Source organism: Caretta caretta, chromosome 4 (assembly GCF_965140235.1).
Source record: "Caretta caretta isolate rCarCar2 chromosome 4, rCarCar1.hap1, whole genome shotgun sequence".
Lineage (NCBI taxonomy): Eukaryota > Metazoa > Chordata > Testudines > Cheloniidae > Caretta > Caretta caretta.
The window spans coordinates 13,263,479-13,289,631 of NC_134209.1; positions in this window are offsets into that span (position 1 = coordinate 13,263,479).

Sequence of the window (26,153 nt, forward strand, 5' to 3'; positions counted from 1 at the left end):
CTGTCATTAGGTTGCCTCCCTCATTCAGTAAGAGGCCCACACTTTCCTTGACTTTCTTCTTGTTGCTAACATACCTGAAGAAACCCTTCTTGTTACTCTTAACATCTCTTGCTAGCTGCAACTCCAGGTGTGATTTGGCCTTCCTGATTTCACTCCTGCAAGCCCGAGCAATATTTTTATACTCATCCCTGGTCATTTGTCCAATCTTCCACTTCTTGTAAGCTTCTTTTTTGTATTTAAGAGCAGCAAGGATTTCACTGTTAAGCCAAGCTGGTCGCCTGCCATATTTACTATTCTTTCTACACACTGGGATGGTTTGTCCCTGTAACCTCAATAAGGATTCTTTAAAATACAGCCAGCTCTCCTGGACTCCTTTCCCCCTCATGTTATTCTCCCAGGGGATCCTGCCCATCAGTTCCCTGAGGGAGTCAAAGTCTGCTTTTCTGAAGTCCAGGGTCTGTATTCTACTGCTCTCCTTTCTTCCTTGTGTTAGGATCCTGAACTCGACCATTTCATGGTCACTGCCTCCCAGGTTCCCATCCACTTTTGCTTCCCCTACTAATTCTTCCCAGTTTGTGAGCAGCAGGTCAAGAAGAGCTCTGCCTCTAGTTGGTTCCTCCAGCACTTGCACCAGGAAATTGTCCCCTACATTTTCCAAAAACTTCCTGGATTGCTTGTGCACCACTGTATTGCTCTCCCAGCAGATATCCGGACAATTCAAGTTGCCCATGAGAACCAGGGCGTGCGATCTAGTAACTTCTGCGAGTTGCCAGAAGAAAGCCTCTTCCACCTCATCCCCCTGGTCTGGTGGTCTATAATAGACTCCCACCACGACATCTCCTTTGTTGGTCACACTTCTAAACTTAATCCAGAGACTCTCAGGTTTTTCTGCAGTTTCATACTTGAGCTCTGAGCAGTCCTACTGCTCCCTTACATACAGTGCAACTCCCCCACCTTTTCTGCCCTTCCTGAATAGCTTATATCCATCCATGACAGTACTTCAGTCATGTGAGTTATCCCACCAAGTCTCTGAAACAGAAAGTATTAGCTATTGCTATTGAAAGCTAACAGTACTCCTTGGCAGTGCACAGAGGCTGCACTGGTAGGATGTAGAGTGCCACTAATGGATCGCTTCCAATCCAATCCATGACCAGCCTGAATGAAGAATAACAACTTTCTACAGTTGCTGTTGAGTGATCAGCAGGAGCCTATTATGCATAGTTATGCTGACTTTCTGCTGATCTTAGGGCATCTGTGTAGACTCTCAGGAGATTTAGAAATAGTCTTGGCTGGGTAAAACAGTGCCCATTACAACAAGGCAGGTTTGCGGACGATGGACCCAGTGCTGAAGCACTTAGTTTATACCCAGGCAAGACTCCCAGTGAGTAAAGGCTACATAACAAAGCCCCATATCAGTTCACCACTGGACAGCCTTGGTCAGGGTCAGAGAAATCAAAAGTTGATGACATTAACGGAACAGCTGTGTTCATTGCATTTGATTGGTGTGATGCCACCCTAAGCAGCTGAATAGAAGACCAGGAGGTTGTGGGACAAAACCTGGGACAAATTTATACCTCACCTATGGGAGAACCGGCATCTGCTGGTAGAGAATAAAACAGAGCAATTGAATGACCTAAAAAACTCCTTTGATGATTTAGTGGAGAAAAAGTGTCAATGAAAACAATAAAGTGAAACTAAAGAAACCATGAAGACATGGATTTGTTAGTTTCTGGCCAATATCCATGTTTAACTGGGGGCTTGTTACAAACTTGTAATGAAAACCAAGGTTATCAAAAGACTTTCTAAGGGTTATAAACCTTTCTAGCCAACCTGGGCACCATTCTCTGCAACTACGAACCCAGCCTTGAGAAAACCGAGTCTCAGTTTTGAAATTAGATTCTGGTTGTCTGCTCAGAACATGAACAATTCACAGTTGTTCATGAAACCAGGGGAAATGGTGAAGTTTTGACTGTTACTTTTAAAGTTTATATTTCTTTGTACCACAGTTTCATAAAATGAATTCTTTCATCATCATCCATATAAAGACACAGTGGTTCTGTGATCAAAGTACCCTCTAGCTCCAGAGTGTGGCCTTTCATAGAGTGTTGGTGGGTCATAGGAAGAAGGAAGCACACTGAAAGTAAAGGATGAGATCATTATAGTCCTTATATAATTAATTATTTTATTCCCATTCAGTGGAGATTCAAAATTATGCTCCTTTAGCCCCATGCCCTGACCAATCAAAGTCAAGTATGAGTCATAGGCTCTGTTCCTAGGCCTGCCCTCTTGAGCTTGTACAATAAGGTGGAGGTGAAGCTTCTGCAATAGCCCTGCCCCAACTCCATTGCCAGAAAAATCAGGAAGGAAACAGTCCCAGACACCAAACCCATAAATCCTGCCCTGGGAGTATGTGCAGTGGGGAGTCTTCCACTAGTAGCTCCACCTCTACCCCCATCTTTGACTGATTTAATATGGACACAGGATGGAATTCTGCCCCTAGATGTAATCCAAGTCCCATCCCATCTTCATTATGGTGGTGGGATATGCCACTGGTCTAAATAGTCAGAGCAGAAAAGGACAATGTTATTGAAATGTCTGAGGTTTTGCAGAATTCCACACCATTCAGCACAGAGGATAGCATTTTCAAAAGTTCACTTCAGAGGTCTAACTCTGCTCTCATTGAAGTCAATGGGAGTTGTACCATTGAATTAGATCAACGCTGAAAGTCTGAAAAATCCCAGTCAAAATGTAAAGACACTTAAGAACATAAGAATATAAGAATGGCCATACTGAGTCAGACCAAAGGTCCATCCAGCGCAGTATCCTGTCTACTGACAGTGGCCAATGTCAGGTGCCCCAGAGGGAGTGAACCTAACAGGTAATGATCAAGGGATCTCTCTCCTGCCATCCATCTCCACCCTCTGACAAACAGAAGCTAGGGGCACCATTCCTTACCCATCCTGGCTAATAGCCATTAATGGACTTAACCTCCATGAATTTATCCAGTTCTCTTTTAAACCCTGTTATACTCCTAGTCTTCACAACCTCCTCAGGCAAGGAGTTCCACAGGTTGACTGTGCGCTGAGTGAAGAAGAACTTCCTTTCATTTGTTTTAAACCTGCTACCCATTAATTTCATTTGGTGGCCCCTAGTTCTTATATTATGGGAACAAGTAAATAACTTTTCCTTTTTTCAGAGTAGCAGCTGTGTTACTCTGTATCAGTAAAAAGAAAAGGAGTACTTGTGGCACCTGAGAGACTAACAAATTTATTAGAGCATCAGCTTTCGTGAGCTACAACTCTCTTCATCGGATGCATACAGTGGAAAATATAGTGGGGAGATTTTATATACACAGAGAACATGAAACAATGGGTGTTAACATACAGAATGTAACAAGAGTGATCAGGAAAGGTGAGCTATTACCAGCAGGAGACTTGGGGGGACGGACGATGACCTTTGTAGTGATAATCAAGGTGGGCCGTTTCCAGCACTTTACAAGAACAGTAGGAGGAGAAATGAATAAAGGGAAATAGTTTTACTTTGTGTAATGACACATCCTCTCCCAGTCTTTATTCAAGCCTAAGTTATTGTATCCAGTTTGCAAATTAATTCCAATTCAACAGTCTCTCGTTGGAGTCTGTTTTTGAAGTTTTTTTGTTGAAGAATTTTAGGTCTGTAATCGAGTGACCAAAGAGATTGAAGTGTTCTCCAACTGGTTTTTGAATGTTATAATTCTTGATGTCTGATTTTTGTCCATTTATTCTTTTACGTAGAGACTGTCCAGTTTGGCCAATGTACATGGCAGAGGGGCATTGCTGGCACATGATGGCATATATCACATTGGTAGATGCGCAGGTGAATAAGCCTCTGATAGTGTTGCTGATGTGATTAGGCCCTATGATGGTATCCCCTGAATAGATATTTGGGCACAGTTGGCAATGGGCTTTGTTGCAAGGATAGGTTCCTGGGTCAGTGTTTTTGTTGTGTGGTGTGTGGTTGCTGGTGAGTATTTGCTTCAGGTTGGGGGGCTGTCTGTAAGCAAGGACTGGCCTGTCTCCCAAGATCTGTGAGAGTGATGGGTTGTCCTTCAGGATAGGTTGTAGATCCTTGATGATGCGATGGAAAGGTTTTAGTTGGGGGCTGAAGGTGATGGCTAGTGGCGTTCTGTTATTTTCTTTGTTGGGCCTGTCCTGTAGTAGGTAACTTCTGGGTACTCTTCTGGCTCTGTCAATCTGTTTCTTCACTTCAGCAGGTGGGTATTGTAGTTGTAAGAACACTTGATAGAGATCTTGTAGGTGTTTGTCTCTGGCTGAGGGGTTGGAGCAGATGCAGTTGTATCATAGAGCTTGGCTGTAGACAACGGATCGTGTGATGTGGTCTGGATGAAAGCTGGAGGCATGTAGGTAAGCATAGCAGTCAGTAGGTTTCCGGTATAGGGTGGTGTTTATGTGACCATCGCTTATTAGCACCGTAGTGTCCAGGAAGTGGATCTCTTGTGTGGACTGGTCCAGGCTGAGGTTGATGGTGGGATGGAAATTGTTGAAATCATAGTGGAATTCCTCAAGGGCTTCTTTTCCATGGGTCCAGATGATGAAGATGTCATCAATGTAGCGCAAGTAGAGTAGGGGCATTAGGGGACGAGAGATGAGGAAGTGTTGTTCTACAGGCCAGTCAGCCTCACCTCAGTCCCTGGAAAAATCATGGAGCAGGTCCTCAAAGAATCAATCCTGAAGCACTTGCATGAGAGGAAAGTGATCAGGAACAGCCAGCATGGATTCACCAAGGGAAGGTCATGCCTGACTAATCTAATCGCCTTTTATGATGAGATTACTGGTTCTGTGGATGAAGGGAAAGCAGTGGATGTATTGTTTCTTGACTTTAGCAAAGCTTTTGACACGGTCTCCCACAGTATTCTTGTCAGCAAGTTAAGGAAGTATGGGCTGGATGAATGCACTATAAGGTGGGTAGAAAGCTGGCTAGATTGTCGGGCTCAACGGGTAGTGATCAATGGCTCCATGTCTAGTTGGCAGCCGGTATCAAGTGGAGTGCCCCAAGGGTCGGTCCTGGGGCCGGTTTTGTTCAATATCTTCATAAATGATCTGGAGGATGGTGTGGATTGCACTCTCAGCAAATTTGCGGATGATACTAAACTGGGAGGAGTGGTAGATACGCTGGAGGGGAGGGATAGGATACAGAAGGACCTAGACAAATTGGAGGATTGGGCCAAAAGAAATCTGATGAGGTTCAATAAGGATAAGTGCAGGGTCCTGCACTTAGGATGGAAGAATCCAATGCACCGCTACAGACTAGGGACCGAATGGCTAGGCAGCAGTTCTGCGGAAAAGGACCTAGGGGTGACAGTGGACGAGAAGCTGGATATGAGTCAGCAGTGTGCCCTTGTTGCCAAGAAGGCCAATGGCATTTTGGGATGTATAAGTAGGGGCATAGCGAGCAGATCGAGGGACGTGACCGTTCCCCTCTATTCGACATTGGTGAGGCCTCATCTGGAGTACTGTGTCCAGTTTTGGGCCCCACACTACAAGAAGGATGTGGATAAATTGGAGAGAGTCCAGTGAAGGGCAACAAAAATGATTAGGGGTCTGGAACACATGACTTATGAGGAGAGGCTGAGGGAGCTGGGATTGTTTAGCCTGCAGAAGAGAAGAATGAGGGGGGATTTGATAGCTGCTTTCAACTACCTGAAAGGGGGTTCCAAAGAGGATGGCTCTAGACTGTTCTCAATGGTAGCAGATGACAGAACGAGGAGTAATGGTCTCAAGTTGCAGTGGGGGAGGTTTAGATTGGATATTAGGAAAAACTTTTTCACTAAGAGGGTGGTGAAACACTGGAATGCGTTACCTAGGGAGGTGGTAGAATCTCCTTCCTTAGAGGTTTTTAAGGTCAGGCTTGACAAAGCCCTGGCTGGGATGATTTAACTGGGAATTGGTCCTGCTTCGAGCAGGGGGTTGGACTAGATGACCTTCTGGGGTCCCTTCCAACCCTGATATTCTATGATTCTATGATTCTAAGTTAGCCATAAAAATGTTGGCATACGTGGGGCCATGCGGGTTTCTCCACACCACTCATGATTTTATAGACCTCTATCATATCCCCCCTTAGTCTCCTCTTTTTCAAGCTCAAGAGTCCTAGTCTTTTTAATCTCTCCTCATTTGGGACCCATTCCAAACCCCTAATCATTTTAGTTGCCCTTTTCTGAACCTTTTCTAATGCCAATATATCTTTTTTGAGATGAGGGGACCACATCTGTGGGCAGTATTCAAGATGTGGGCGTACCATGGATTTATATAAGGGCAATAAGATATTCTCCGTCTTATTCTCTATCCCTTTTTTAATGATTCCTAACATCCTGTTTGCTTTTTTGACTGCCACTGCACAGTGCGTGGACGTCTTCAGAGAACTATCCTCGATGACTCCATGATCTTTCTCCTGATTAGTTGAAGCTAAATTAGCCCCCATCATATTGTATGTATAATTGGGGTTATTTTTTCCAATGTGCATTACTTTACATTTATCCACATTCAATTTCATTTGCTATTTTGCTGCCCAGTCACTTAGTTTTGTGAGATCTTTTTGAAGTTCTTCACAGTCTGCTTTGGTCTTAACTATCTTGAGCAGTTTAGTATCATCTGCAAACTTTGCCACCTCGCTGTTTATCCCTTTCTTCAGATCACTTATGAATAGGTTGAATAGGATTGCTCCTAGGACTGCCCCTTGAGGAACAGCACTAGTTACCCCTCTCCATTCTGAAAATTTACCATTTATTGCTACCCTTTGTTCCCTGCCTTCTAACCAGCTCTCAGTCCATGAAAGGATCTTCCCTCTTATCCCATGACAACTTAATTTACATAGGAGCCTTTGGTGAGGGAACTTGTCAAAGGCTTTCTGGAAATCTAAGCACACCATGGCCACTGAGTCCCCCTTGTCCACATGTTTGTTGACCCCCTCAAAGGACTCTAATAGATTAGTAAGACATGATCTCCCTATACAGAAACCATGTTGACTTTTGCATAACAATATATGTTCTTCTATGTGTCTGACAATTTTATTCTTTACTATTGTTTCAACTAATTTGCCCGGTACTGATGTTAGACTTACCGGTCTGTAATTGCCAGGATCACCTCTAGAGCCCTTCTTAAATATTGGTGTGACATTAGCTATCTTCCAGTCATTGGGTACAATAGCTGATTTAAAGGACAGGTTACAAACCATAGTTAAGAGTTCCGCAATTTCACATTTGAGTTCTTTCAGAACTCTTGGGTGAATGCCATCTGGGCCCGGTGACTTGGTACTGTTAAATTTCTCAATTAATTCCAAAACCTCCTCTAGTGACACTTCAATCTGTGACAACTCCTCAGATTTGTCACCTGCAAAAGACGGCTCAGGTTTAGGAATCTGCCTAACATCCTCAGCTGTGAAGACTGAAGTAAAGAATTCATTTAGTTTCTCTGTGATGACTTTATCATCTTTAAGTACTCCTTTTGTATCTCGATCGTCCAGGGGTCCCACTGGTTGTTTAGCAGGCTTCCTGCTTCTGATGTACTTAAAAAACATTTTGTTATTACCTTTTGAGTTTTTGGCTAGCTGCTCTTCAAACTCCTTTTTGGCTTTTCTTGTTACATTTTTACATCTAATTTGGCAATGTTTATGCTCCTTTCTATTTATCTCACTAGGATTTGACTTCCACTTTTTATAAGATGCCTTTTTATCTCTCAGTGCTTCTTTTACATGGTTGTTAAGCCACAGTGGCTCTTTTTTAGTTCTTTTACTGTGTTTTATAATTTGGGGTATAGATTTAAGTTGAGCCTCTATTATTGTGTCTTGAAAAGTGTCCATGCAACTTGCAGGGATTTCACTCTCGTCACTGTATCTTTTAATTTCTGTTTAACTAAGCTCCTCATTTTTGCATAGTTCCCCTTTCTGAATTAAATGCCACAGTGTTGGGCTGTTGAAGTGATCTTCCCACCACAGGAATGTTAAATATTATTATATTATGGTCACTATTTCCAAGAGGTCCTGTTATAGTTACCTCTTGGGCCAGATCCTACGCTCCACTCAGGACTAGATCGAGAGTTGCCTCTCCCCTTGTGGGTTCCTGTACCAGCTGCTCCAAGAAGCAGCCATTTCAAGTATCCAGAAATTTTGTCTCTGCATTTCGTCCTGAGGTGACATGTACCCAGTCAATATGGGGATAACTGAAATCCCCCATTATTATTGAGCTTTTTATTTTGATAGCCTCTCTAAGCTCCCTTAGCATTTCATCGTCACTATCACTGTCCTGGTCAGGTGGTCAGTAATAGATCCTTACTGTTATATTCTTATTAGAGCCTGGAATTACTATCCATAGAGATTCTGTGGAACATGTGGATTCATTTAAGATTTTTATTTCATCTGATTCTACATTTTCTTTCACATATAGTGCCACTCCCCCATCTGCATGACCTGTTCTGGCCTTCTGATATATTTTGTACCCCAGAATGATTGTGTCCCATTGATTGTCCTCATTCCACCAGGTTTCTGTGATGCCCATTATATCAATATCCTCCTTTAACACGAGGCACTCTAGTTCACCCATCTTATTATTTTGACTTCCAGCATTTGTGTACAAGCACTTTAAAACCTTGTCCCTGTTTATTTGTCTGCCCTTTTCTGATGTTTCAGATTCTTTATGTGAATGTTTCTTGTCTGATCTGGCCCATACTTTGCTCTCTTTCATCCCCTCCTCCTGACTAAAACCTAGTTCCATTTTAGCAAATTTATAGACGGTGCTGTTCAAAGTAGCATAATATAAATGAACAAGCTGACTGAGGCTCTCCCAAAGGAGTAGCATTGCCCAGTTGATACAAACAACTTGTAATTCAAACCTTTAGTGAGGCAAATATTGCCTGAGATTGACAGATCTCTCTCATCTCTGTTATGCTTCAGGAGTCCTGTTGATCTTGACAATCTCATTGCATCCTACCTCTGCGTCAGCAGCTTCTGAGTCTGGTAATAATTGAAATAAATACAGAAAAAATAGTTATTGGCTTTGCTATTATTTATGTATTCCACTCCCCACTTCGCAGGGGGAGCACAGCACAGTAAAGGAAGAGCAACCTAATAAAAACCTAATCAAATGCTACGCTCTTAAAATATGAACAAATAAAAACAAATGGCGGCGGGGGGGGACTGCAATTTTAAAAACAGATTAAGAAAGAGAAGGTTATAAACATAGGCACAAGAGTGAACTGTTGACTCAAACAGCTGAGCTATAAAATGACATTTTAAAAATAACTTCGCTTTTTTTAATCTGTTATTCCATCCATGCCAGTTAGCGTCCAGCTCAGACACTAGTGCATGTTTTTTCTAATTTCGATGATGTAAGTTCACAGTGCATGTGGGATAGTTCTCCCAGGACACAAATTACTCTCATCTTGTAAGCCAGGATAGAAATCTTTGGAGTGTACAGCCACAGAGGTTTGGATCTTCAAAGGAGCTAAGAGAGTTAGGTTCAGATGACAGACTTGGGTGGCTAACTCCCTTAGGTATTTTTAATAATCCTAACTAAAAGTACAGTGACTATTGACTCAATAATCCCCAGACATTGCTCCTAGTTCAGAACGCTCTCTCTCTCCCTCTCTCTCTCTCTCTCTCTTTTCCAGTGATGGTTCAGCTCTCTTTATTCAAGTTACTTAAACCCCAGCTATGACACTGGACTCTGCTTTGAGGCTGGGTTGCTCCTTAGTAATGTGGAATGATATTGTTGCCACTTTCTTTCCTCAGTCACTGTGTCAGTATTTGCCTTGGATTCCACACTGCTGCCTGTGGCCAAATGAAATGAAGGCAAAGATATGAGTTTTCCAGGTGTCCCTCAGTGTTGCTGAGAATGGGATGTTAAGCAAGTAGTTCACATGCCTCACATCAGGAGAGTGTGGCAAGACACGGCCTGACCAAACAAGAATGGAATATGATCTCCGAAGAGAGGCTGAAAGTGTATGTAATGTCTCTTGACCCTGCCCCCCGGCCATAAATCATAACTGAAAAATCGAGAGCTAGCCTGGGTTAAGTGAGTGACAGCTGATCATACTCCTGCCCTTGACCAATTGGTGTTTGTTAAGGGTTATAAGATCCATCCCGACTAGCTACCACAACACCACGCATTTTGCTTTGCAGGTCTACCCCCAGTTATAGCCCTGCCCCCTAACTCTGCCCCCAAACCAAACCATGTGGAGACAGGCCTAGAAACCCCACCCCAGTTGTATCTCCAAGTCCTGTCTCTGCACAATGTGTGGTGGGTGGGTGGTAGCTCTCCCTCTGTTTCCTTGCCTGACCAATCAGCATGGAGACAAGGCTGGAAATTCTGTCCCTAGATATACCCCAAGTCCCATCCTATGGGGCATTCCTGGGTGGTACGTTTTCCTTTCTGGGGGGTAAAACCTGACTCCTGACACAGACCACCCAGAAAGCAGGATGGGTGTGAAAGACCTGGCTACAGACTGTCTGCCCTCCCCTCCATCAATTAGCAGTTGTTACCACCCATATACCTTGTACCCGCTAGCTGGAACAAAGCATCCTCATCCATTAGCCTGTCACCCCCTCCTTATCTTTACCAGGAGTTGGTGTGTTCTTGTGCCATCTCTTAGGCACGTGGTTACATAGTTACGTGGGGCCTCTGTGTGTACCATCCTCTCTGGTCAGGAGTGTGCTTACTTTGTATTAGCAGACACCCAGTATCGCTATTCTAATGTACTTGGTTCACAGCCTTTGGCCATGCTTTAGCCATGCCAAGGGCTCTGACGAGGCCTGCACCCACAGTCACACAGAAGTCTGGAGGCGAGGGTGTGTGTGTGTGTCAGAGCATAGAGGAAGGATGGCCCAGTGGTTAGGGTGCTACCCTGAGTTTTGGTAGAACTGGGTTCATTCCCAGCCCAGACTTACGTGTGGCGTGTGACCTTTGGCAAGCTGTCTGCTCCCTGTGCGCCTCAGTTCCTCATCTGTCAAATATGGATAAGAGAACTTCCCTATCTCCCGGGTGAGTGTGAGGGCAAATTCATTGAGATGGAAAGGCGCTTAGGTGCTGTGGTAACAGGGGCTACAGATCACTCTTCTGAGTTCCCAGGATGCTGCTTTACCACTGGTAAGAATACTTTGCACTTCTATAAAGTGCTTTGGAAAGATTAAGCCAAGTAGCTTCACACTTGCCTTTGTGAGGTGGGTAATATATACATTATTGTACAAGAGGAGGCGACTGAGCCACAGGCAGCACCCTTGGTTTATCCAAGGTCACCCAGGAGTTCTCTGGCTGTAGCTGGAGGAGAACTCAGGTTTATGCTTTAACCACTAGACCGCCCTCCCCACTGATAGCACTTCCTCCCTGTTGGCCTGAGCACCAGAAGATGACAACAATTTTTAATAAGAACACTTACAAATAACATGGCAAGGCAGGGGGCCATTTCAGATTTTGGTAGGTGCGGGGGTACCTTAAACCATGATTCCTGGGGCTACTTAGGAACTTGAAAACTCTAGTTTTTTGGCAGATAACTTAGCAATTAGCTGACAGGAGCCCTGTATCTAATTCCTATATAAAAGAAAGAAAATTAAATAAATATTAGACACACTCAGCTCTAATAACATGTTCTGACATCTTGTGGCAAGTCACTTAAGGGACACTGGTTAGGTTTAAAATTTTAATGTATAATCTTACTTTGTTACTAACTCTGTGGCGAGAGAGACCCCATAAGGACTCCTGGGTTCTACCCCAGCTCTGGGAGGAGAGCGGGATCTAGCAGGTTACTGCAGGAGGAAGATACATCTGGGTTCTATATAAGAACATCAGAATGGCTATATTGGGTCAGATCAATGGTCCAGCTAGCCCAGTATCCTGTCTTCCAACAGTAGCCAATGCCAAGTGCTTCAGAGGGAATGAACAGAACAGGTAATGATCAAGTTGCCCTGTTGCCCACTCCCAGCATCTGGCAAACAGAGGTGAAGGACATGGAGACATGGTGTTGGATCCCTGCCCACTCTGGCTAATAGCCATTGCTGGACCTATTCTCCATGAATTTATCTAGTTCTTATTGAAACCCTCTTATAGTTTTGGCCTTCACAACATCCCCTGGCAGAGTTCCACAGGTTGACTGTGAAGAAATACTTTTTTTGTTTGTTTTAAATCTGCTGCCTATTAATTTCATTGGGTGACCCCTAGTTCTTGTGTTATGTGAAGGAGTAAATAACATTTCCTTATTCAATTTTTCCACACCCTTCATGATTTTATAGACCTCTATCATGTCCCCGTTTAGCCATCTCTTTTCCAAGCGAGAAGTCCCAGTCTTTTTAATCTCTCCTCATACAGAAAGTATTCATACCCATAATAATTTCTGTTCCCCTTCTCTGTATCTTTTCCAAATCCAATATATCTTTTTTGAGATGGGGCGACAACATCTGCACGCAGTATTCAAGATGTGGGCGTATCATGGATTTATATAGCGGCAATATGATATTGCTGTCTTATTATCTATCCCTTTCCTAATCATTCCCAACACTCTGTTTACCTTTTTTAATTGCCACTGCACATTGAGTAGATGTTTTCAGAAAACTCTCCACAATGACTCCAAGATCTCTTTATTGAGAGGTTCAACTAATTTAGACCCTATCATTTTGTATTTATAGTTGGGATTATATCTTGCCAAGTGCATTGCTTTGCATTTATCAACATTGAATTTCATCTGCCATTGTGTTGCCCAGTCACCCAGTTTTGAGAGATCCTTTTGTAACTCTTCATGGTCTGCTTTGGACTTAACTATTTTGAGTAATTTTGTATCATCTGCAAATTTTACCACCTCATCGCCTATCCCATTTTCCAGATCATTTTTGAATATGTAGAATATGTACCTCTCTCCATTCTCACCTTTTATTCCTACCCTTTGTTTTCTATTTTGTAACTGAAAAGCCTGACAATGCTTTCAGGATCATTGAATGATCCTTAATTTACTTTAATGACAAGCCTTCTGTTATGTTAACTCCCCTGCCTCTGTTTATGAACAAACTCCCAGCCCCCAAGGCTGTGCTGCTCTCAGCTTCCAAACTCATCACATCTCACACTCAAGCTGTTGCAATTAAGAGCTCCGTCTTGTGCTAGGGTGTGATTAGACCTCCCCTATGAAACTCAGGGGGTGGGCTAGAGCCCTCCCCTGCCCCCCCATGGCACCCCTGTAGCCAGGCAAAAGCCTTCGTGGCAGGTTTAAGTAGCTTTTAATTGACAGGTACAAACAGCTCTTGCTACTAGCGTGTCACGTGATCTCTAGGGCTCCAGTCCGCACCAACTATTTCGTTTTCCCTTTAACTGTGTTGTAATGGTTTTAGTATTTCCCCCCATTATTATAATGCATACAGGGCTAGCTGCCTGCATTGTTTACGGCAGCCAATGAAGAATATCTGCTGCTGCATTCTCTCCCTTGTCCTTCAGGTCAAGGCAGAGAGCTCATGAATGATTTGAAATACTCAGGTAGCCACATGAGGCTGGTAATGTGTGAGATACTCATTTACTTGAAGTGTCTCATTGTTTCTCTGAAGAAACTACCCTGCACATCCCTAGAAGGTGGCATCAGCCATCGCTTAGAGGTAAGAAGTCGTGGGGGGAAAAGGCAGCATGGAGCTCATGAGGGGGCTCCAGTGCCGAGGATTTGCAATGATCAGAGGATGGGTGCTGCCTGTTCCTTTAAAACTGCCTTGAAACAGAAACAAGAGCAAGGGGCGGGCCCAGTGGCCAATCCATAGTGCCTTGTGATCAGGGCTTCCCCACCCAGGGGCGTGTACACCCCTCTGATTTTCCCTAACAACCCTCCTCCCCCAGTTTTGTGAACTAGTTACATGCAGTGTTGCCTGTTCAGTGACTGTTTGGAAATTTGAATGGAAATTGAAACATTAATACACACTTTAAAAGCATATACAGTGTATGATAAAATATGTGTATCTGAAAAAGTATAATAGATTTGAAAAGTATGAACATAGACTAGCTTCCTTATACAGCTGTTGTTTTTATGACCATGTCAGTGCATTCATTTAGGTGATTGCTTACAAATGACAATTTGAAATTATTAGGTTGGCCAATAAAGTCTAAATGAGCTCTCCCTGACAGCTAGTGATGAGCTGGGGGCTGGGGGAGAAAAGATTTTAGGACCAGACTGTATTTACATTCACACCTCATCTACCTAGGTATCCAGCAAGCAGAGCTGCATTGCCCAACCTCTAGATTTTGGCTGGGGTTGGGTTACAAATCACTTGAATGCGAGGTGGGAGGTGTAATGAAGTGTTATTTCCATTGTATGAGTAAAGGGCCGTAGAACTGTACTTAGCCTGTGCTGATTGAGGGCATCAAGAGAGGGTGGGGACAGGTGTTTTGCTTGATGGTCTGCCTGAGTCACAAGTATTATTAGACCTGCCCCCCTCCACTGTTTAAAGACAGAGCTGATTAGGCTCCATAGATGGTCTTTTGTTTTGTTAAGTGACCCCTACAGCTGAAATCACTGATAATGAGGTCTAAGTGCTTAGACCTGCTGTGGGACAGTATTTCTGTGGAAGAGACCCCCCCCAGCCTGCACTAGCTGCGAGATTCCCCCACTGAGAGCTCAGCTGAAATCACAGAGCTGGGTGGAACCACGCAGAGGTTATAGCGGCAGGTGGCAGCAGAAGGTGACGGCGCAGGGCCATTGGCAACAGAGCGATGGAGCAAATGGTGGCACAACGAACAACAGTGGCCGGAGTGAACAGTGAGCAGCTGGAGGAATGAGCAAAGTGCCTTCTTGCCCCCTACCTGGGAGATAAACTCATGTGAAAGCACCTCTGAACTCTAAGTCTCCACTGACCAAGGACAACACCGGTGAGTGTTAATGAGGCTGTTAAAAATGCTGGAGACACAACACAGTTCATGCAAACAAACATGGCTGTGGCCTTATACTTTCTATTTAAGCAAGAGATACCACACACTACAAACTGGAGGCCAATGTTAAGTGCATTGTCACTTGTTCACCCTGAAGTTGAACACTGGTTCTGAACAAGACCAGCAAATGCTCACTATCTTTCTGCAAGAAACTCAACTGACTGGCTAGAAGCATGAGGTGCAAGAGTGAAAGACTCAACAGTTGAAAAAGTGACGAACTCTCTCACCACAAAAAAAATTTGCATACATAGCTGATGAATGCACTGATACAAATAAGCATCAACTATTAAGTCATTCTGTACGTTATCTTGATGTCAGTGGTAGGCCAGTAGATGCATTTCTAGATGTTCAAGTTATAGAAGACAGATTGGCTGCATTTGTGACAACCCACATCTTAGAAGAATTAAATGCTTGTCAATGGGACCCCAAACAGATGGCTGCTTGTGCATTTGATGGAGCAGCAAACTTTTCTGGAAGACATGGTGGAGGACAAGCTTTGCTGAGAGAAAAGTGTAACCCTAGTGTCTCCTATACACCCTGCAGAGGCCATCTACTCCAACTAGCGCTAGTACGAGCTGCAGACTCTCCAAAAGACATTTAAAAAGCTATAAATTTAATATCTTCATTATATTATTTTTTCAGCAAGAGTCCAAAAAGACTGAATATCTTGGAAAATATAGAAGATACATTGGGACTGTAGTTCAAATTAGCCCAACCTGGGAAAACCAGCTGGCTTTCTCATGAGCGATCCTTGGCTGCTGTCTTAAAATTACTCCAGCCATTATTACTGGCTTTGGAAAGTATCTACCAAGATGGGATGGATCTAAGTAGTGGGGCTGGTGGATTACTTTTGCTACTACGTTCAGAGAAGACTATTGCCATTCTCTCTCTTGTAAGTCAACTGTTGAAAACAGTTGGGTCATTAAACAATGCCATCCAGGCATCTGCTACAACAGTAGAAGATCTTTGTCCAGCAATAGAAGCTACATTTGGATCAATCCAAGAGCTATCCATTGAAAAAGTACTGGAAGAAGCAAAGACTTCAGTTCAGAAGTTGACTAATGAAGGCATTTATATTGAATCCTTAAGTGAAGAGGACAAGAAGTATTTGTTAAGACAACTGAAAAAGTACACAGACTTGATTCTTAAATATCTACAACAGCGACTTCTAGATTCTACTCAACCTCTACGTAGCTTTTACAGATCCCTGTCCTATAAAACACTGACAGTTGAGTGGAGTGAGGCACTACCAGCAATGGGGCTGCCATGTGCTCAGGACAGAATAGAGAATTTGAACACACAATGGAATATCATACAACGACTCATCAGTAGTGGCTTGACCTTATCTTTGTGCTCTATTTCCTGGGCTGAAAGAAGTAGGAATTAGTCTCTTGCTACTCCCAGTCACAACAGCTACAGATGAGCGTTCTTTTGCCTCATTGAATAAAATTTTGTGTTCTGAAAGAAGTCGCCTTCTATCTGAACATGTGAATGATCTAATGAGCATATCAGTTAAAAGAATGGAAGTACCGGACACACGAGAAGCCACCAAAGTTGAACGCATTGCATTTAAGAAGTTCATTAACAGAGTTGTGCAAAATTATAACAAGAAACCAAGAAGGATGTAGATGTAGTTCTTCATAGAAGGCTTGAGTAGCCAACTTTAATTTTTGTGATGATTTTAAAATGAGTTAAATCTAATTAAATGGTCATGAAACATTTTCAGTTTTTACTATGGTGCCATAGAGCCACCTTTACCCTCATAGTCTCACCCCTCTTCGGCCCTGACCCAACCCCATGTAAATTTGAACCCCTCCCCCGCCCCCCCCCGCTCAGTTTCAATTCGTGAAGAAAACACTGCTTGTGTTGGGCTGTGGCAGAGTCCCCAGCCTGGGGTGGGCTGGTTACTGCTGGGAATTGCAGTCACTTCTGCAGAAGAGCAGTGAAAATAGCACGCCCTGCTGAACAAAGAACTCTCCTCTTTGTGTTTAATAATCACACAGAAACGCCACTTAGGGTCTGAACCTGTTCTCAATGCAATCAAAGGGAGGATCCCATTGACTCTGTTGGACTGGGCCTTTATTGCTTCCCATACTCATCTGATATGCATAAATAAATCCCTGCTGTGACTCCATTGACTGAAGTGCAGTTACAGGAGCGATGAAGTGGGCCTATTCTCCCTCCCAGTGGTCCCCTGTTAGTCACTCTGGCCATGACCAGCCAGGGCATTTCAGAACTTTCTTCACTCTTGGAATCTACAAGCCCTTTAAGCCCATCCCCCAACACAGCCCCACACCTCACTCAGAGCCCCTGCCACAGCACACGCCAGCTACCCCTATCCTAACCTTAAAGGGCCAGCTCCCTCTTTTCTCACAATTTATATCGTGAGTAATGCAGACAATACACAGACAACAGTAAACAAATCTCCAATTATTGTGCATAATCATTGCTAAAGATAAGACAGATTCACCTATTTCTAAACTCTCTCTTCCAGGCTCTTCATGTGGGAAGGGATGGTTCTACCCCACATGCAAGCAGCATACAACACACAGCATACAGCTTTTTCTCTGTTACATATTGGTTACAGAGAAAAAGGTTTAAAAGGAACCCCCCCTGCTTCATTTTACAGTTTGTTAAGCACTAATGATGAGGGCATGTATGTAGGAGGCCAAAAAGCAAAGCAAAACAAAACACTCCCCCCTCCAACTTTAAGAGATGTGTGTTTCTATCTGGGAAATATGGATGTGGTAAATACCATCACTGGTCTCAAATATTAACAGGCACATACTGTTCATGAAAGAGTGCTGATGTGTATCCCTGAATCACTAAACAAAGTGGGACCCCACAGTCAATTAATGTTACAAATAAGAAGCAAGCAATATTGACGGTTCACTCTGATTTAGGTAGCAGGTTATTATTCTTATTCTATTTACAGTAAGAGGAGGGATGTGTTTCAATTACTTTTCCCTATGTGATCATACTTTCCTCTTTGTGCCTGCTGGTTCAATTCTTGCTGCTCATATTTCCCAAAGGTGCCTTTTCCAATGGCTTTTCAGATGGCGGTGTGTGTTTGAATCCCATGGAATGGAATGCACTCCTATTTTACCTTCCATTTCAAGCGTCGATGTGCTGTAGGTTTTTAAATTGTTATCCCATAAATAGCGAATGCTTTATCAGCTGGCTTCTAAGCTTTATCAACTATAGCATTATTGTCTGAGCTTGCTCAGCTAGGTGTGTCCTCCTGCAGAGCACTTTTACTGTAATGACTGTCTCAATATTTTCTCCTTTCAGTTTTCCTTTCAAAGCCATCCTCCACATTCCTTTTGCCAAGCTTCAGCATTAGCTGGATTTGATTGTTGGTGCCAACCCTTCTTGAGAACAGCCCATGAAACTGGAGGGAATACAGCCCTGGCCCTCGAATATTCTTCCTGTCTTGTACATGGGCACCACGTGTGTAACTGTTTACCCTAAGGGGCATCAAAGTGGGTTTTCAGCCAGCCTGAGTTCCTGCAGCCAGCGCTTGGGAGTCTCTTGTCACAGACTCTCTCCTCCACACCCTCAGTGTAAGTCCCTGTGGGTCCAGCACCCAGGCCTGCAGAGCAGCCAGGCAGTTGGCATCTCCAGGCTGCCACCCAGCAGCAGCAGCAACCAGCTTGCACTCCATTGCCCATGACCTGCTGTGGCACAGACCATGGGAAGTCCTGCCTAAGGGTCTGACAGGCAGCAGCCTCATGGTTCCTGATTGTCTCTCAGCCTTATATACCCCAAGGGGTGTTCCAGGGAGTGTCCAGGCAACAGTGCAGCTCTTTTGCCATGACCATTCCTGCTCATGAACTCCTGGCTTTGACCTTGGCTTGATTTGGCTTCGCCTCCTGGCTCTGGTCCTCAGACATAACTCGGCATGTGTCCCTTGGTATCGCCCCTGGCCTAGAACCTGACTACGGGCTGCTCTGCTACTCCCAGACTCAGGTTTGCGCCCGCTCTGATCCTTGGTCCCGACTACCCTTGTTGGGATCCTGACATGTGTGGGGGCTTATTCCGTCACCCACTTACTTCCCTGGCCCTTCCCGCATGAACAGAGAGCAACAATACCCCAAGTCCGAAGGTGCAAACAATTCGATGTTTATTGGGTTGAACTTCCAGCAAGCATGATTCCAGTTTCCTTCCTTAGTGTCCCCCTTCCCAGCTCTGACCCCACAGAGCCTTACACCTGTGTCCCTGTTCCCATTTCTGCCCTTAGCCAAACATGATTCCAATTTCCCCACCCCATTCCCTGTTCCCATTTCCCCCACCCACCCACCCACCCACCCACTTCCTGATTGACTGCAGACTATCTAGTAAAACTTGAGTTCTGCTTAGCTATACCTTAACCAATCATTTTCCTGGAATTTAACTAACCAATCCTAACATATTGGAACATGATTATTTAACCAATTATATCCCACCACCTTAATTAGTTTACACCCTGCAAAATTAATTATACAGCAGACAGAAACAATCTCAGAACCAGACGGAGATTATACAGATAAACAATAGCAAAGTGGGAACTATAATGACAAAACTATACAGAAGTGAGGATTTCACATCCCAGCTATTGATAAGTGAGTTCTTGCCAGACAGGATGCCATCAAACTAAGTTTCCTTTTACATTTTCTAGGCACTTCCCTTTATCTGGAGGTAATAGGCACTATCAGGACAGGATTGTGTTCCTAACAGCCCAATAGCACCTTATTTCAATGTGACTAGTTTGGAATGTGAGGAGGTGACCGGTCGCTTCCCAGCTTATGGCTGCCTCTGCTGCTTAACCAAAGGCCTTAGCCTAAGAACAGGGCCTCAGACTGTCACAGTAAGAGAAGGACCTTACATGGGCAGTGATTTTGATTCTTTCTTTTATACCTCTAACTAGCCAAGTGATAAGAATACACCTAAATTCTTAGAGTCTAGGGCAGGTCTGAATAACTACATCATAACAGCGGATACTGGCTTCTGCGAAGGGAAACACCAGTGAGGTGTGTCTGTGTGGTAGGGAATGGAAGGGGCTGGCACTGCAGCTGTTGCTTGGTGTGCTCTCAGTACAGTCAGTGGGAGCAGGGCCTCATGAGGGCAGCAGGACACATAGCTTGGGTGCGGTAGTGCCCAGGTGACTCACTTCTCTTACCACTGCTCCCAGATAGATGTACCAGGGGATCGGGCGATGGTGTTGGTACCACTGCTCACTGAGACGAGGCCTCATGCCCTGCTAATCAGACAGATCCCTGGTCACTGCCGTCAGCCGCAGCTTTTCATCCGTGTGATACCTGGTGCCACAGCTGGGTGCCGGGCTCCTTGGGCTGTACTATAGGAATTTACTTCTCAGAGCAAATCATTGGGCCTAGGGGAAACCTGGCATCAATAGCGGTTCTATGCACCAAATGCTTGAAATGGACTTGGGGGAAACGTATGTCGAGACAGCTGTTCATGAGGAGACAGCTCAGAGGAGGGGCAGGGCTCCATAGGAGCCATTCTCCATAGGTTAGGCACCTCCACTGAAATTCAATGAGCACTGGGCACCTAAATCCATTAGGTTCATTTGAAAAGCCAAGCCTGGAAGACCAAGACAGCGCCTCATTTCAGAGCCACAAGGATGTGTGACCATCTCCCAGGCACCAGTGTAAGCTGTCTGCAGCTCTGACACTTGTGTAATACTGACTAAAAATAAAAAGCCCAGCTGTGTATCCCTTGCTCACACTGATGTGCACTTACACATGTGACAGGGTCAGGCCAGATGGCTACAGGAGAGTAATTCTTTTGGGATCCGGGATACATGAAAAAGTGCAGAGGTGCTGTGCGTCCTGCCCAGAGTGCCAGCTGCACAGTCCCTGTCCCCACTTGAGGGCACCTTTAGTACCTTTTCCCATCATAGAGGTCCCCTTTGAGTGAATAGCCATGGACCTAGTGGGACCCCTGGAGAAGACATCCCAGGGCCACCAATATATACTTGTTGTTTTGGACTATGCTACTCGCTACCCAGAAGCTGTCCCCCCGCAGAACACAGCCTCTAAAATGATAGCCAAAGAGCTGGTGGGGATCTTTGCCCGAGTAGGGCCACCAAAGGAGATATTAACAGACCAAGGTACCTGTCATAAATATAAAGGGAAGGGTAAACACCTTTAAAATCCCTCCTGACCAGAGGAAAAATCCTTTCACCTGTAAAGGGTTAAGAAGCTAGGATAACCTCGCTGGCACCTGACCAAAATGACCAATGAGGAGACAAGATACTTTCAAAAGCTGGGAGGAGGGAGAAAAACAAAGGGTCTGTGTCTGTCTGTGTGATGCTTTTGCCAGGGACAGAACAGGAATGGAGTCTTAGAACTTAGTAAGTAATCTAGCTAGATATGCGTTAGATTATGATTTCTTTAAATGGCTGAGAAAATAAGCTGTGCTGAATAGAATGGATATTCCTGTCTGTGTGTCTTTTTGTAACTTAAGGTTTTGCCTAGAGGGATTCTCTATGTTTTGAGTCTAATTACCCTGTAAGGTATTTACCATCCTGATTTTACAGAGGTGATTCTTTTTTACTGTTTCGTCTATTAAAATTCTTCTTTTCAAGAACTGAATGTTTTTTTCATTGTTCTTAAGATCCAAGGGCTTGGGTCTGTGGTCACCTATGCATATTGGTGAGGATTTTTACCAAACCTTCCCCAGGAAGTGGGGTACAAGGGTTGGGAGGATTCTGGGGGGAAAGGCGTTTCCAAACAATGCTTTCCTAATAAAATAAACCTGGATAAACGTTTGGTGGTGGCAGTGGAAGTCCAAGGGCAAAGGGTAAAATAGTTTGTACCTTGGGGAAGTTTTAACCTAAGCTGGTAAAAGTAAGCTTAGGAGGTTTTCATGCAGGTCCCCACATCTGTACCCTAGAGTTCAGAGTGGGGAAGGCACCTTGACAGTACCCCATTTATGTTGAAGCTAAGGAAGGACCTCTGTACGCTGCTCCATATCCATACCCTGAGAACTTCAGTCTATCATCCGCAGACTGATGCGCTGGTAGAAAGGTTTAACCGAACCCTCAAGGCAATGATAAGGAAAGTGGTAAGTTGGGACAGGAAGGATTGGGATACCCTACCTTATGTTTGCGATCCAGGAGGTACCTCAGGCCTCAACTGGGTTTTCCCCCTTTGAGTTATTATACAGACTCCACCCCCGTGGCATACTAGATATTGCAAAAGAAATCTGGGAAGAGGAACCTAATGAGGGGTGAAATATAATTGACCATGTGTTGCAGATGCACGAACGGATAGCCTGGGTCACCCCTATTGTACGGGAACATTTGGAAAAGGCGCAGGAGGCCCAGCAAACCCATTACAATCACCAGACAAAAGTCCAACAGTTCCAACCAGGGGATCGGGCGATGGTGTTGGTACCTATGGCAGAAAGCAAGCTTTTGGCTCAATGGCAGGGGCCCTGTGAGGTGCTTGAACCTGTTGGGGAAGTAACCTACAAGGTGCGGTAGCCAGGATGCCGGAAACAAGAACAAATTTATCACATTAACCTCTTAAAGCCTTGGCACCAATGAGAGGTGTGTGTAGTGGCCCAAGGGACCCCAATCCAGGGAAATAACATGCAGGAGCAGATCAGGGCATCCACTGATCTGACACCAAACCAGAAGAAGGAGGTAACTGAGATGATCAACCGATACCAGGACGTGTTTTCAACCAAACCAGGTTGGACCACCGAAGTATATCACCACATCATCACAGACCCTGGGGCAAAGGTAACTTTAAGGTCCTATCGGGTCCCAGCGGCAAAAAGGGAGGAGATCAAGGCAGAGGTAAAAAGGATGTTGGAGCTGGGAGTCGTCAAAGAGTCCCACAGTCAGTGGTCAAGCCCAATTGTGTTGGTGCCCAAACCTGATGGCACCACTAGGTTTTGTAATGACTTTCGCCGGCTGAATGAGATATCCAAATTCAATGCATACCCCATACTCCATATCGATGAGTTAGTTGACCGCCTGGGCAATGCCCGATTTTTGACCACCCTTGATTTAACAAAGGGATACTGGCAGATTCCCCTTGCCAAAGACGTGAAAGAAAAGATGGCATTCTCTACCCCAGAGGGTCTGTTTCAATATACTGTGCTTCCTTTTGGTCTGCATTAGGCACCTGCCACCTTCCAGCATCTTATGGACAAGCTCCTATGGCCCCATACCAGTTATGTAGCGGCATACCTGGATGATGTGATTATTCACACCCCCGACTGGGAAACCCACTTCGAAAAGGTGGAAGCAGTTCTGGAAATGCTAAGATGGGCTGGCCTCACAGCCAACCCAACCAAGTGTGCTATAGGGCTAGCCAAGGCTAAATACCTTGGCTACACTGTAGGAAGGGGCATGGTCAAGCCCCAGCTAAACAAACTAGAGGCTATCCAAAATTGGCCCCGGCCGAATCGGAAAAAGCAAGTCCGGGCATTCCTGGGTGTGGTGGGGTACTTCCGACGATTTATTCCCCATTTTGCTACCAGAGCGAGTCCCCTGACAGACCTGATAAAAGCCCGGGGTCCAGACATGATGAAGTGGACAGATGCCACAGAGGAAGCATTCATGGGTCTACAGACAGCCCTCTGCAGTAATCCTGGTCTTATAGCCCCAGCCTTCAACAAAGAATTCATTTTACAGACAGATGCATCTGAAGTAGGATTGGGAGCTGTTCTATTGCAGATGGTTGGAGATGAAGAACACCCAATCCTCTACCTCAGCAGGAAACTCCTCCCGAGAGAGCAGAAGTATGCTGCGGTTAAAAGAGACTGCCTAGCTGTGAAATGGGCCATGGAAACACTATGTTATTACCTTCTGGGATGACAGTTTACCCTTGTGACCGACCATGCACCCCTCCAGTGGATGCAGCGAAATAAAGAGAAGAAGGCAAGGGTGACCAGATGCTTCCTGTCCCTACAACTTTTCCAATTCACCATACAACACTGGGCTGGAAGCCACCATGGCAATGCAGATGGCTTGTCACAGGTACTCTGCCTGATGTCCCAGGTTTCCCAACCCCATGGTGTTGAGCACGGGGGGGGGGTGGGTGGGAGGGGGGATATGTGACAGGGTCAGGCCAGATGGCTACAGGAGAGTGATAGAAGGCAGATATATTAGCCCCAGGTTAAGTTCCCTGGGTAAGGTGACAGGGAAGGTTCTAGAACAATCAGGAACTTTCTGGAAACAATTAAGGCAGACAGGCTGATTAGAACACCTGCAGCCAATCAAGAAGCTGCTAGAATCAATTAAGGCAGGCTAATCAGGGCACCTGGGTTTAAAAAGGAGCTCACTTCAGTTTGTGATGCACGTGCAAGGAGCTGGGAGCAAGAGGCACAAAAAACTGAGAGTAAGAAGGCATACTACTGGAAGACTGAGAAGTCCAAGCATTATCAGTCATCAGGAGGACGGTCCTGTGGTGAGAATAAAGAAGGTGTTGGGAGGAGGCCATGGGGAAGTAGCCCACAGAGTTGTAGCTGTCACGCAGCTGTTACAGGAGCCACTGTAGACAGCTGCAATCCACAGGGCCCTGGGCTGGAAGCCGGAGTAGAGGGCGGGCCCGGGTTCCCCCCATCTCTCCATCCCCCACAACTCCCTACTTGATACCGGAGGAGTTGACCTGGACTGTGGGTTCACAAAAACGGCCAAAATGAGGGCTGCCATGAATCTCTGAGTTGAGCAAATCCACCAATAAGCGCAAGACCCACCCAGGTAGAGGAGGAACTTTGTCACACACAATTAATCGCAACAAAATCAGACTGCATTGTCAGGCTACAAATTAACTGATTTATGACAAAGAAACGAATTTCTTATATGTAAAGCTTTCTGCGATATTAATTTTCTTGGTCCCACTCTCCTTTTGTGTTCCAGGCTCCCCATCTTAATACACTCAAAATTGCCTTCACGAAACAGGGACACTCCACCAGAGAACTAGATCGTATCATGGAACGGGCCACACAAATACCCTGAGAGAAAATTAATTACAGAAATAAACCCCCCTCCGACACCTCCTCCTACTTGTAACATACCATCCCATACTGGAACCCATATGAGGTATCATGAAACAATTACAGCCCAAATTCCATGAGGACCCCCTCCTGAAATAAATCTTTCCTCTTCTGGCCTTAAAACAACTCCCAACTTCTCCAAGCTCATCATCAGACGCAAGCTCCACACAGACCATGACACGCCAACTCAAAGCAGCCCCAGACTCTGCCAGAACAACAGATGCAAAACCTGCAGCCATAGCTCTGCTGCTATAATGATCAATAATCCCCAGTCCAATACATCTTTCAAGAACCATGGGTCCTACACATGCCTATCACAACAGGGGGTGTACCTCATCCAGGGCACTAAATGCCCCAATAAAAACTATGTGGGTGAAATCAGACAATTGCTCTCCCACAGGAAAATGATAAAAGACACAAACACCCTATCATCTCTGGGTGAACACTTTTCACAAAAGTGTTCACTCGATATCTGACTATCAATCCTCATCCTCAAAGGAAATCTGCACATCACTTTCAAACGACAAGCCTGGGAGCTTAAATTCATAACGTTGTGAGACACTAAAAATCATAGTCTTAATAAAGACACTGGATTTATGGCTTATTACAGCAATCTGTAGCCCCATTTTTGTCCTATGGCTACAGGGGTGTTACAGGCCACTTCACCCTGAATGGTCCCTTGAAATATGTGCTAACTACTTATCCTAAGCAATCTGGTCAACCTTTTATTTAGCTGTGATGCTCAGAGCACCTTTCCCAGACCTGTAGAAGAGCTCTGTGAGGCTCAAAAGCTTGTCTTTCTCACCAGCAGAATATGGTCCAATAAAAGATATTACCTCCCCCAGCCTACCTTGTCTCATTAAGATTGTGTGATTGCAACAGAAGTTCCACTCTTGACTATGTTGTTTTGCTATCCATTGGGTTTTAGCAGTCATTTGTTTATCAAAACATCTTTACTCTGTCTAATCCATTGACCACCTGACCCACATCTTAGATTTTCAATAAATGGCCAGGGTGTCAGATACTTGGTGAACAAAATCTGAGCTCCAGGCTCCCTGTTCTGCTCCAATGAGCTGGCTCCCAGTAAGCCATACTTAACACTTTGGGGAGTTACAATCTCCTTGATGAAAACAGAGTTGGGCAAACAATATGAGAGATGGAGATTATAGCTCCAAGATCTCCTATGAACATGGGACTGGAAGGA